Source organism: Miscanthus floridulus, chromosome 7, assembly GCF_019320115.1.
Source record: "Miscanthus floridulus cultivar M001 chromosome 7, ASM1932011v1, whole genome shotgun sequence".
Lineage (NCBI taxonomy): Eukaryota > Viridiplantae > Streptophyta > Magnoliopsida > Poales > Poaceae > Miscanthus > Miscanthus floridulus.
This window is the reverse complement of record NC_089586.1, coordinates 96,704,104-96,717,640: the sequence shown is the minus strand read 5'-3', so window position 1 is coordinate 96,717,640 and position 13,537 is coordinate 96,704,104. Positions and strand designations below refer to the sequence as shown.

At 41.7% G+C, this 13,537-nt stretch overlaps 1 pseudogene; it reads left to right on the top strand.

Annotated features, from left to right (window-relative positions):
* The first annotated feature begins 338 nt into the window (after positions 1 to 338).
* LOC136467371 (wall-associated receptor kinase 3-like) overlaps positions 339 to 13,537 on the top strand; it is a 61,198-nt pseudogene continuing 47,999 nt past the window's right edge.

Here is a 13,537-nt window from a genome sequence, read left to right as displayed (position 1 = left end):
CCTTTCGGGCTTGAAGAAGATTGTTTCGGAAACGAAAGGTTCGAACTTATTTGTACAGACACAAATGAGACGCGTTTTAGCACAGCACATACACAGTATCACGTGACTGGTATGTCAGTAGAAGATGGGACTCTGATGGTTAGCAACGTGCTAAACAATGCTAGCTCCGGGAACGAAAGGGGAGGAGTGTACCTCTACGGCCCTGTGGAAGACGAATTTCATTTTTCTAAGGAATATGACATTGTTATCTATAGCTTTTAAATATGAGTAGTAGTTCCGGTAACCCAGAATATAATCCTGACACTAAACACCACACAGACAAGCTGATTGGCTTAATGATGAGCTCAAGTAGAGTAATGGTTTGTGCCATGGCGTTCGCTCTGGCGTGCTTGGCGTTGCCGGCCATGCCACCTGCATCCGCAAATGACGGAGGGATACTGTATGTCCCGTCCGCTGCCACCATAGCTAGTCACTGCCCCTCCAGCTGCGGGGACATCAACATCTCCTACCCCTTCGGCATAGGGGCCGGCTGCTTCCGACAAGGCTTCCAGTTCGAGCTTACTTGCAACCTCACCACTCAACCTCCAAAGTTGTTTCTGGGTAACAGCACAACTCAGATTACTGGCATGTCTGGTTCCTCGGTATACATCCCAGCTATGTTCTTCAACAGTAGCTTGGAAGAGTCTGGTACGAACACCCACAATATATCTTGGAATGCCCCCGCCAAGGGTATTACTATCCCCGGTTATATCACTTTCTTCTTCCTTGGCTGCGATTTTGATGTTGACTTGTTTGACTCTGTGAGGAACCCTATCGGCTCCTGCATGAGCAGGTGCCACGGCAAGGTATTGCCGAATCAAGGGCCTTGCAATGGGTTTGGTTGCTGTTCCATCATTCTACAAAACGACATCTCAGGCTTTCAAGGAACAATTGTTCGGGCTGATAATATGGCAGGACAGTCAGATCCTCTGCACCCTGGCATCATGGCTTTCATGTCGGATGTTGGATATCATTACATGGAAAATGCGACTGTTATTTTCTCAAGTTGGACAAATGCAAGCAAGATTTATCACACTACACTTGAGGTTGCCATCACGGACCAACCAAGCTGCAAAATCGCGCACATGAACAAGGCAAGCTATGCTTGTGCCACCGACAGCTATTGCCAAAATGAGTCATATGGAGGTTACAGCTGCTACTGCTACAATGATAATAATAATTATTACACAGCCAATGCTTACCTTTCCGAAGGATGCATGCAACAAGGTGCTCCCTGCTTGCTTTTCTCTAAAAAAAAGAAAATATTTAACATTTTATCTTCTTGTTCTTACTCTTATTGATCTATTGTTACGAAGCAGATTACAACCCCAAGCCTAAAGAACACTGCCTGAGGTCATGTGGGAACATGTCTATTCCCTTCCCTTTCGGGCTTGAAGAAGATTGTTTTGGAAACGAAAGGTTCCGACTTAATTGTACCGCTGCAAATGAGACGCTTTTTAGCACAGCATATATACAGTATCACGTGACTGGTCTGTCAGTAGAAGATGGGACTCTGATGGTTAGCAACGTGCTAAACAATGCTAGCTCCGGGAAAGAAGTAATAATAGCTCAGGCCAACGAAAGTTGGGAATATGACATCGTCGGCCCTGTGGAAGACGATGAATTTGACATTGTTATACGATGGGCAGTTACAAATTCATCTTGTGAACAAGCTATGCATGGGAATAGAAGTAAGTATGCATGCCGCAGTGGAAACAGTGATTGCAAAAACGTGATCCATGGGAAAACATTTATGGGATATCGTTGCAAGTGTTCTACTGGCTACACAGGAAATCCATACATACAGGACGGCTGCACAGGTACATACCTTTCCTCCTTCACTATGTGCTACAACATAACATAGTTCACACCCGAAAATGGAAAGAAAATTAACAAATTCACATACTCTAAAAAATTTGTAATTTGTAGTTAAATCCGACTAGGCAGATTTAGACAGAAGATTCCTTTTCATCGGCTTGGTATGCAAGTATGCAACCACAGATTATGACGATCAACATATAGAAATAACGAGAATTGACTGTCTACAGATATTGATGAATGCTCACTGCCAAACTACTGCAACGGTACATGTCAAAACATTCCTGGAAGCTATATGTGCACACCGTGCTCTCATACCCAAGAATTTGATTTCATCAAGCGGCGTTGTGTTACATCAGCTAAGCAACGAAATCTTCTTTTAGGTAAACCATAGCAACGTTAACATGATTTCATAACAACAACAAATGCATATAGGTATTGCAATTGGATCTGGTTGTGGCCTTGGCTCCATATTTATTGGATTGGGTGTAATTCTACTTGCCAATAAGTGGAAGAAAGGCATCCAAAAGAGACTTCGGCGAGCATACTTCAAGAAAAATCAAGGTTTGCTATTGGAGCAACTGATCTCAGATGAAAGCGCTGCTAGCAAAACAAAGATATTCTCATTGGAGGAACTAGAGGAGGCGACTAACAACTTTGATGCTACTCGTGTTCTTGGTCGTGGAGGACATGGAACAGTTTATAAAGGGATTCTATCAGACCAACGTGTGGTGGCCATAAAAAAATCCAAAATAGTGGAGCAAACAGAGATAGACCAATTTATCAATGAAGTTGTCATTTTGTCCCAAATCATCCATCGTAATGTGGTGAAACTGTTTGGTTGCTGCCTAGAAGATGAAGTTCCCTTGCTTGTCTATGAGTTCATTTCAAATGGCACTCTGTAGATGCATATAGGGTATAGCATCAGGTCCCTGTATTAAACATAAGGTTCTATAAGAACATAGTTGTGGTTGTCGACAAGTCTATTGATAATTTGATATCAATTGCCAATGGCTCAATCAGTGGCTCCGGTAGGCATCAGACTAATACATGATTTCAACTGCAACACATTGCTGCACTTTTTGTCATAATCAGGCTAGCACATGATTCCAGTAGGCATCAGACTAATGTGAATTGACACTCATATATGAGAACAGAAAGATATGGCAAACTCACTCTTCCCTTCAATGTCCTTGCATGACAGTACCAACTTCGTTGTCCTTTCATGACATTATCAATAGCACGGCCATCACATGTATTCAACACAGAACTTCAAAATCGCATTTGCAGATATGAAAGTATGTACAAGTCTACCCTACAGATGCAACTGATCTACATATGGAAAATCTGAATTAGCTTGTCGCATATTAGACTTATAAAACTTCTGTAAGTGCGAGCACGCGTGGATCATCAGTACCTATATTTTGAATATTTTGTACCAACTATCGGTATTACATACATGAAGCAATAAATTCCACTGAAAATAACCATGGCGCAAGGGAGCCTACTAATTCAAGGAGACAACAGTAGCCAAGGCCACGGAGAAAACGCCTCAACCGTCTGCTCATGCTGCGAGCCCTGGAGGAGAGAGGATGGGATCCCGAGCCCGAGGGGAGCAGTGAAGCATGCCCCGCTCAGGCTGTTCCGCTTGCTCTAGTGACTGGCGAGTACCGACCCTGCAGCGACCTATGAACAGCAAAGTGTGGCACTCGACAGCGTTGGCGGCGAGGAGTCGAGGACGGAGCAAGTAGAATTGGTTGGCTTGGCGCAGGAATTGTTGGGCCTCAAAGGATTTTCTTCAGTGGGTCAGAGCGGTGCTTGCTTAAATGTGGCCCAAGAACTGATGTGGGCAGCATGGGTCAAGGATGATTTTTAACATGGCAAGCATCCAGGTAGCCAGCATGCTCAATGTGCTTGGGCCTCATGTCACCAGACAATCCTACTTCCAATTCAGTTTTGTTGGTTCTTTGCCTTAATTTGCTAGCAGGTTCTTCCTTAAGAAAGTCACTGGATCACCTAACATGATCCAAGTTATGGCTCTGACCACACTGCAGTGCTTGCAGGCATGACCCTAGTGATTGGGCCGTGGTATAGCCGTATAGTGTAAAGAACCATCCAAATGTTTAAAGCCTGCTCTCTGTTTAGGCATCTTTTCATAAACTGATTCTCTCAGTCCATATGGATTAGAGTGAAAAATGTACTAATTTTCCACCTTGAATTCAAGGCCATTGCTAATGTGGAAGCCACAGGAGAGTCACGCCTAATGTAATAACCCATAAACTTCTGAGAAGCAATGGGGCCCTTAGTAGTGATATTTTGGTTTTGTCATTTTCCATACCTACGAACGACGATCACGATGAATTAGTGGGCTGATAGTGGTAGATGTTTCGAGCAGACAGACTTGACTCGACTAAGAGCAATATCTCTATTAGCCTCTCGATAATCTATACTCGACTAAGAGCAGGGTTTTCCTTAAGTCATTGGATCACCTAACATGATCCAAGTTATGGCTCTGACCACACTGCAGTGCCTGCAAGCGTGACCCTAGTAATTGGGCCGTGGTATAGTGTAACCAAATGTTTAAAGCACTACTATGCAAATCCAATGCTAAGCACAGGCACATTTCAGTTGTCAGAGGATATGAAGTTATGAACTTTGTTCTAAATTCAGATTTTAGAGTCATGAGTGCATCATGGTAGGTGCCCGCTCTCTGTTTAGGCATCTTTTTCATAAACTGATCCTCTTAGTCCATATGGATTAGACTGAAAAATGTACTAATTTTCTACCTTGAATTGAAGGCCATTGATATGTTTTCAGACAAAGTGGAAGCCACTAGAGAGTCATGCCTAACGTAATGACCCACAAAAATCTGAGAAGCAATGGGGCACTTAGTCGTGATACTTTGGTTTTGTTGTTTTCCATACCTACAAACGATCACGATGAACTAGTGGGCTCTAATGGTGGTAGATGTTTCAAGCGACAGACTTGACTCGACTAAGAGCATCTCTATTAGCCTCTCATTAATAATCTATCTATACTCCAATATATAAATACTAAGGTAACATAATATACTTTTTATGGATATAGATGTTAAGCCCTAGGGATCATCTAGGTGTAGATAGGAGGGTGAATCGCTTACTGGTTGATTCAAAATTGGCCTAGAACACGAGTCAGGAGAGGGAGACAATGAGAGAGGAAGATGTGTGTAGGTGTATCTGACCGTCGGCTTTGGAGGATGACGAGCCATCCATGGTGTAGTCATGACAGAGGGTGTCGGGGTAGTAGAAGCAGTAGCATCCGGCGCGGTGTAGACGTCCGGCGTGGCACAGAGGCGGTGGCGGCGGCGGCGAAGGCGATGGCGCTTCCGGTCGCTTATAGCTCCCCTTTCTAGATCGGACTGGGGTTAGAACATCACGATGGGGCTGGCGGCTGTGGTGAATCTCATGTCTTGTGCCCCAGCCCTCACTGTCCTTTTATGGCGCTACGCAATGGGGGCCCATCAGTCAGTAGAAATGCAAAGCGACCCCGATCAGGGCGCGGATCAAGGGCCCAATTTGCCGTTGGGCCAATTAGTGGAGATTAACCTAACATTCTCCCCATTGATCTCACCTTATGTCTTAAACTTAACTTCCTCTTCCTTTTTCCCATTCCATCATAGATCAGTGCATAGAGCGTGCCTCATCGTCACAGTCAGTTGCCATTAGATCTAACAGCTACAATGCACCTTTCTGTTTTGAAGCAAATACTCAACTAGGCCCTTAATATGTAGAAATCATAGGCTTTCCCGTAAACCCATGTCGACTGTGTGTTCTTTGAATGCACTGGGTGGTAAGCCTTTCATAAGCGGATCTGTAAGTACTTACTCAGTACTTATGTGCTCAATGCTTTCAAAATGATTCTGGATTTTCTCCTTTACAACATATAACTTAGTGTCAATGTGTTTGGTAGCACACTTGACCTGTTGTCTTAGGAGTTAACTTACTTTAAATGGTTATTGTTGTTGTCTACCATTGTTAAATCCGGGTACAAATTCCCTTAACCTCATTTTGCCTATTCCTTAAGCCTCATGTCAAGCTATACTATGGTATGCATCACCGATGACACCACAACTGTTTCTTTGAGCTTTTTCATAATAATACTCCAACTGCTAGTGTTAGCAACTATTGTGGATTTCACTACACATCTCGCCAAAACTTAACATTTGTACCCTCAACTATTTGAGAGTACTTGTTCTTTCTTACTGAGCATGAGGCCTATGATACTTTGGAAAATTGCAAGACATTCTCATCTCCATTCCAGTTATCTTTATCTGGACTAGACTTCTGCCAAAATATCCCGGATATGTAAACTATGTCAGGGTAAGTTCTTACTTGTACTTGTACACTCATCAAGCTTCCAACAGCTGAAGCATATGGAACCATGTTCATTTGATCGATCTCATATCGGCTCCTGGAACACTTAAAGTTCTCAAATCTATTACCCTTAACTATAGGAGCCGGCGTAGGTTTACCCGCATGCATACTTTATTTCTTTAGAATCTTTTCTAAGTATGCTTTTGTGATAGTCCTAATACCCCATTTTCTTCTATCTCGGTGAATTTCATTTCCTCGAACCTATGACGCTTCACTAAGATCATTCACATTGAAACTTGAGGACAAAACTTCTTCTTCTCCAATGACAGATTAACATCTCTACTAATGAGTAGAATGTCATCTATTCACAGGATGTGGAAAATGAATTTTCCATTCTTGAAGTTCGCATAAACGCTATTGTCCTTCTCATTTTCTTTAAAACCCAAACTTTCTCATTGTTTCATCAACTTCAAATACTACTATCTAGAGACTTACTTTTAATCCACAAATGGATTTCTACAGGCGGTATCCCATACATTCTTTTTCTTCCACGACAAAACCTTTGGGTTGTGCCGTGTTAACGTTTTCATACAAATCCCCATTGAGGAATGACGTCTTTACATCCATCTGATGTAACTCTAAATCATAATGTGCCAATAACACCATTTTAATTCTAAAGAATCCTTGCATGAGTCTGGAGAGAAAACTCTCATCGTAATCTATTCGTCCTCTTTGCGTAAAGCCTTTTACACCAAGTCATGCTTTATATCTTTCTACATTCCCTTTGGAGTCATATTTTGTCTTGTAAACCTATTAACAGCCTACTGCTTTGGCTCCATTAGAAATTACTTCTAAGTCCCAAACGTCGTTGGTATTCATCGAATTCATTTAAACTTTCATAGCTTCTTGCTATTTAAACGAGTAAACGCTTCTCATGGCTTCTTAAAATGAGGTGGGATCACCCTTCATTTAAATTTCTTTACTAACATAGACTTCATAGTCATCATAAAACTGGTTTACTAATTCTTTGAGACCTTTTGGGGCCTCAGCTACTGGCACTTTCATATGGGGCTGTTGTTGCTCTTCGTTGCCAAGAGGCAATTGATTCTACAAGCTCCTGTGTAACAAGATCCTTGTTTATATTATTCATCTTCTTCGAAGAGCTAACAACAGGTGTTGTATTAGTTATACAACATCAACAGGTATTGAGAAACTTGTTGCTCCTGAGTCACTGGAGTTGGCACGCAGTCCCTCTTCTCTTCAAGTCTTAGGTCTCTACATACCTCTACATACCATGCTCCCCCCAGATCTTCCCATCTTTTCTAAAAATGGTATATCTTTAAATATCTTATTTTGGGTTTAATCTGTTAAAACCTCATATGTCGCTTTAAGCACCACCTTAACATCTTTATGTCTGACTACGCTATTTTCCTGTCGAAACTTTAAAAGGTTTAGAAATTTAGCTATTTCTCTGCTTAGGGGTATCATTGTTGTGACCGTTGTACTCCTCCAACGATTTCATCTTAATTAATCTTTATCTCACTCTTAATGAAGAGTATCTTTCTTAATTGATCTTAATATTCTCCCTCTCGAAATATGGCATGAACTTTACTGCCATAATTTCGAGAACTATTCAGAAAACCTGTGAACGAGGAGACACTTATAACTTACTTCATTCACTTTATCATGTCATGTAAACAAAGTTATTTCTTGATCTGTTTAGGAGTACACTTTCCTTATTTTACTTCAAGAACTCAACGAGGTCTTTTATTAACTGTATTTTTGCAAGTCACGCATGTATGTTTTCTAATTCTTTGGTTAGTATTGACCATAACGATGCATTTCTATTGTGCCACGGTCAATATTAGGACAGCAGAAGAGCTACCCAAACTTCTCTCGCTATACGGGATACAAAACATGTGAATCATCATAAAACTTCTCCCGCCACGCAGGATTGACTAGCATAAGTACTATGCCAAAACTTCTCCCCATACGGGATAAATCTATATACAATTTACTGTAATGAAAACTTAGTCATGACGACTAAAACATTCACTTATTTCATCATTTTCCAATTAAATATTCCCGTTGGTTCTAATTTAATCAAAAAATTAGTAAACTAACAAAATAATAGTCCTGAACTAGCTTGACTTAAGCCTTTTCATTCACATAGCCCAGCATTGCAGTCGAGTGATCTCGTTAAAATAAAAAGGTGCTTTTGCATCAATTCTACATCCCCGTTGGACAGAAAATAGAATTAATGCATAAAACTCATACATATAACTACTTTTCAAAATTAAATTCTCTCATTGGTTCGAATTTAATTAGAAGATAATCAACATCATTGCAGCGGAAAACTTGATAATGAAATACATTCTTTTAGTTCAGGAGCATTTCTTGGTCCTTATCTACTCCCTGAAAAATTGACCACGTTGGTATAAAATTTATCAGAGATTTAAACTTCAAACTTAAATTCATTATAATATTGTCATCATCAACGTTGGTCAGAAAATGACAATACCATAATCTTACTTAAACAAAATGGACTACTCCTCTAATTTAATTTTTTATGTTGGTTCCAATTTAATTAGGTGATAAATATAATCATAATTTACTAAATATAACTACTCTTCAAATTAAATTCTCCTATTGGTTCGAATTTAATTATAAGATAATCAATATTAAGCTTTGCAGCGAAAACATGAGAAAATTCTTTATCTACTTTTTAGAAGCATTTAACTTTACTCATCTACTCTCCGAATAAATATCCAATTCGTTCAAATTTTGATAGAGATTCAAACTAGACAAAAATCTTCAAAAATTTGCTTCTGAAAAAATAAAACAAAATGAAAAATAACGTCACTGTGCATTTGGGCCGAAAACACTCGCGCGTTGTGCGCTGTTGCGGCCCAGCCATCCGTGCGCGCCGCGTCGTCCCCGCGCCTAGGCCGCAACCTAGGCCTGGGCCGGGAAATCACTCGCCCGCCTAGGCTGAATCCAGCCCGAACGTTGTTGGCCGTTGATTTGCATCCGACGGTCGTCGAGAAAGAGAAGGTGGCGCCGTCGCTGGCCCCCTCGCCAGCGCGCGTGCTCCCCAACAGGTGAGCGCGCCGCCGTCGAGCGGCCTAGCACGGCCGTAGTACACCGGCGCGGAGGCCCTTCCCGCGGTGATCCAGTGAGTGGAGGCCGGTGAGGTAAGCCGCCTCCCTAGCTCTTCCCCTTTTCCCTTGATCTTCTCTGTTTGGATCTTCTTTCTTTTCTTCTCGGAGCTAGTCCGATTTAGGGTTAGGGTTAGGGTTAGCTCTACTGTTCATCTTCCCTGTCTGTCTTCGTGGGTTAGGGTTAGGGTTGGAATTGTTCTTAAAACCGAGACCCCCTTTGCTGTTCTTTTCTTCACCCCGATTAGGGTTAGGGTTCGCATCGAGCCCTTTGCTTATATCCGAATTGGATCTCTCACCTCCTTCTAATTGCTGCTACCCCTACCAAAACTAGGCCTAGATATCGCTCTAATACCATTGTTAAGCCCTAAGGATCATCTAGGTGTAGATAGGAGGGTGAATCGCTTATTGGTTGATTCAAAGTCGGCCTAAAACACGAGTCAGAAGAGGGAGACAGTGAGAGAGGGAGATGTGTGTAGGTGTATCTGACCGTTGGCTTTGGAGGATGACGAGCCGTCCATGGCGTAGTCGTGATAGAGGGTGTCGAGGTAGTAGAAGCAGTAGCATCCGGCGTGGTGTAGACGTCCGGCGTGGCGCAGAGGTGGTGGTGGCGGCGGCGAAGGCGATGGCGTTTCCCGTCACTTACAACTCCCCTTTCTAGGTCGGACTGGGGTTAGGACATCACGGTGGGGCTGGCGGCTACGGTGAATCTCATGTCTTGTGCCCCAGCCCCCACCGTACTTTTTTGGCGCTGCGCGACGGGGGCCCATCAGCCAGTAGAAAGGCTGAGCGCCCCTGATCAGGGCGCGGATCAAGGGCCCAATTGGCCGTGGTGGAGATCAACCTAACAATAGACCGTACATATGTGTAAATAGCAGCTGAAAAGTGATGGTTCAGGTGGGCCATTATTTGGCTGCCTTCAACTCTGTAGATGATGAGATGCCGACCCTGTCGAGTTAGGATGGATGGTCTCCGAGTAGTGGACATTTTGTTGGTTTTTAATTTTGGTATTAGAAAACTTTCAACCACCTTCGAAATTACTAGAATTCAGCCAAAGTTTTGCCATTTTAGAGAGTTAAACATGAAGTATGGTTTTTTTCCTAGAAATTTCTAGATCTAAATAAAATATTAGCACAGTTTAAGACCACATGTATTGAGTAAAAGAATATGCAATATAAGACATAGAAAATATGATTCTACAGTTGCATTGCATGTATAATATGAAATGTTAGAATTTTTATTAGCCACCATCGGAATCCATGAAATTTCGCCAAAAGTTGGAACGCTGGTTCATGGCCTTTAGGTGTTGAAACATGGAGACGCGTAGCTGTATGTGGTCCAACCCAATTAATAACTGTGTGATATCTGGACCACGGTCTTTCTCAACCGTGTATCCTTTTTGGCTTTGCCTATGTATACACACCGCTGTAGTGACAGCTGCCTAAAAACTAGCGATGGAACGTATCGAATACACATATGAAATTGATATATGAATGTTACTACTCTCTTCATACCGGTAATTAAGGTCGTTTTGGACAGGATTTAGCATACCAAGAAGTAATTAATTAGGGTACATGTATCCCTGTTTTTCCATATTAAATAGGATTGCGGGTATCGTACATGCAACAAAAGTTTACAACCTGAGTGGTTAGCGCATCGAGACCGAAGGCTACTGAAGGGTCGTGGTTAATGGGGGAGGCGTGCGCGTACAGTAAACCAGGAGTTGAGGGGCATTAGCGTCCAAAACATGTTTTGTTAGATGTGGACACGCATACGTGCGACCGTCGGCATGCCGCGTGAGCCTAAAAAATACGGAGGACTTTCGTCAAAAAAAAAAACTGGTGCGCGCGCCTCCGTACCTTTAGAATCTTACATGGCATGCCCACATGCAATTGTCCAAGTTCTTTTCACGGTTGGTTCTTTTGACGTAGGTACTGGTGGTTGGCTAACGTGTCAACGATCAAGTTTGCTCCTGCCTGAACCCTCCCTCAAAATCGTGATTACTCGTGACCATGAATGGTGAAGTGCGCCAGCAGCACATGAACAAGATGTTGTTGATGGACGCCACGAACTGGACCCACTCGGGCCCTGGTAGGTACCGTTGACAGCGCACGCATGCGTGCTGAGCCCTGCGATGAAGAAGAAGCGCCAGTCGATGTACGTTCCGCGGCGCGGTGGCCACGCATTTCGATCTCGCGAGGCTGCGGAGCTTCGTGGTTTGATCTGCGGCAAGATCGGCACGAAGAAGACTGGGAGGTTGTTCTGGGCTGCAGATGAAGAGCCGAAGGGGTTGGGATCCTCGTACTCAAGGACGCCGACGACGGTGGTGTTGTCGAACGTGCCTAGCGTGTGGTGTACCACCACACCTTCCCTTCATGTAGTAGCTCGCGCCGGGGTACATTGGGCTTGACATAGAACGCGTCGACGTCGACGACGGTGAGCATGTGGTTGGCAATAGAGAAGAAGAGCTCATCGTTCAGTGTGGCGTTGATGAGCCGTGGCGTTCATGAGCCGAGGCAAGAATTTCTTGTCGGGCTTTATGTACAAACAAAATTCATGACTCCGTGCGACGTACGGGCACATATCAAGTACTAATACTAAACATATAGTTCTCGTATGGATTCGCATCTAAGTACCCATTTAACTTTGTTATATGTAAATATCCATGTAATGAATTTTAGAAATAAATCATGTAATGAGATATCAAAATATAATAAGTATACTAGATTTTTTGGGGCTCATGTTCATCTAAAAACTATCAAAGTGACCGTTTTAGTCTTAAACTTTATATTTTGAATTCAGTTTCACCTCGTATTAGTCCTTGAACTTTATATTTTGAATTCAATTTTACCTGTGAATAGCAAAGTGCATTTTAATCCTTCAACTATTTCTTTGCTCATTGTCATTACTTGCCCTACATGGAACGTCGTAATGTCGCGCATGTTAGCTCTAGGACCACTCACGATTTAAGATAAATGGTCACCGTTAGCTCCTAGTGCCCCTGACACTGTCCCTGGCTATCGAATTGGACATCACACATTCGATATTTATATCCATATAATTCAAAATAAATATAAATATAGATCCAAATATCCTTGAATATGAATGATTGGATCGTTCAGATCCGTATCTAGTTTGGATATCATATATTCATATTGTTCAACTATAATATTATTTTTTTCATTCCAATAATTAAATATAATTTCTAGCTTATAGATAAAAACATATTATTTTTTTATCATAATTGGTTATTAGTTGAGCCTCATGCTAGAAATAGTTAAGAAAAAGTTGTAGATTTGTTGTTGTTCTAATTTACCCGCGTTTTCTTAAATAACTCCCTCTATTTTAAATTGTAAGTCATTCTATCTCTTTTTAGTGTATAACTAGGTATATCGCAATAGTAATATGTCTATAAATGTCAGAATGATTTATAATTTAGAATTGAGGGAGTACTAAATAGTGTTTATAGCAGCTATAATTATTCCACAAAAATAATGTATAGTAAGATATATATAAAAATGACACTATTACAAGATAACATTCCAAATAACATTAGAATTATTAAGATAAAATTTTCTATTTGACACTGAAAAAATTTATGCTCTCTTATTTGATAACCAAACTTGAAATCATTCTTATTTGTCTACCCTTTCAATTTTCCTTACATATCTGATACTTCCATCAGTTTCAAGGTGTAACGGTGAAAGGCCCTAATGGCTAGAGTGGGGTGAATTGCCTATAAAAAATTTTATAACAACACTTAACAAGGTGGTTATACAATTATGAAGCGGAGCGAGGGTTGCGTTAGCCTACTAAAAAATGCAAGCCACCTACCATAATTTTAGTTACTATAGTCTCTAATTCACACAAGGGGCTAAGTCACTACTAATAACTTAGTGAGCTCTCAAAGACTAACTAAAGAGCCTCTCTAACCACTACACAAACAAGAAAGGTAGCTCTCAAAACTAACTACACTAAAGAGCTTAGCTACACTAGAGAATGTAAATACAAGTGAGGGTAGTGAAGATATACCGACGTGGCAAGCGATGATCAACCAATCAATCACAAGAAAACCAATGAAATCCTCGGGACAAGATGACACAATGATTTATCCCCGAGGTTCACTTGCTTGCTAGCAAGCTATGTCCTCGTTGTAGCGATTCACCCACT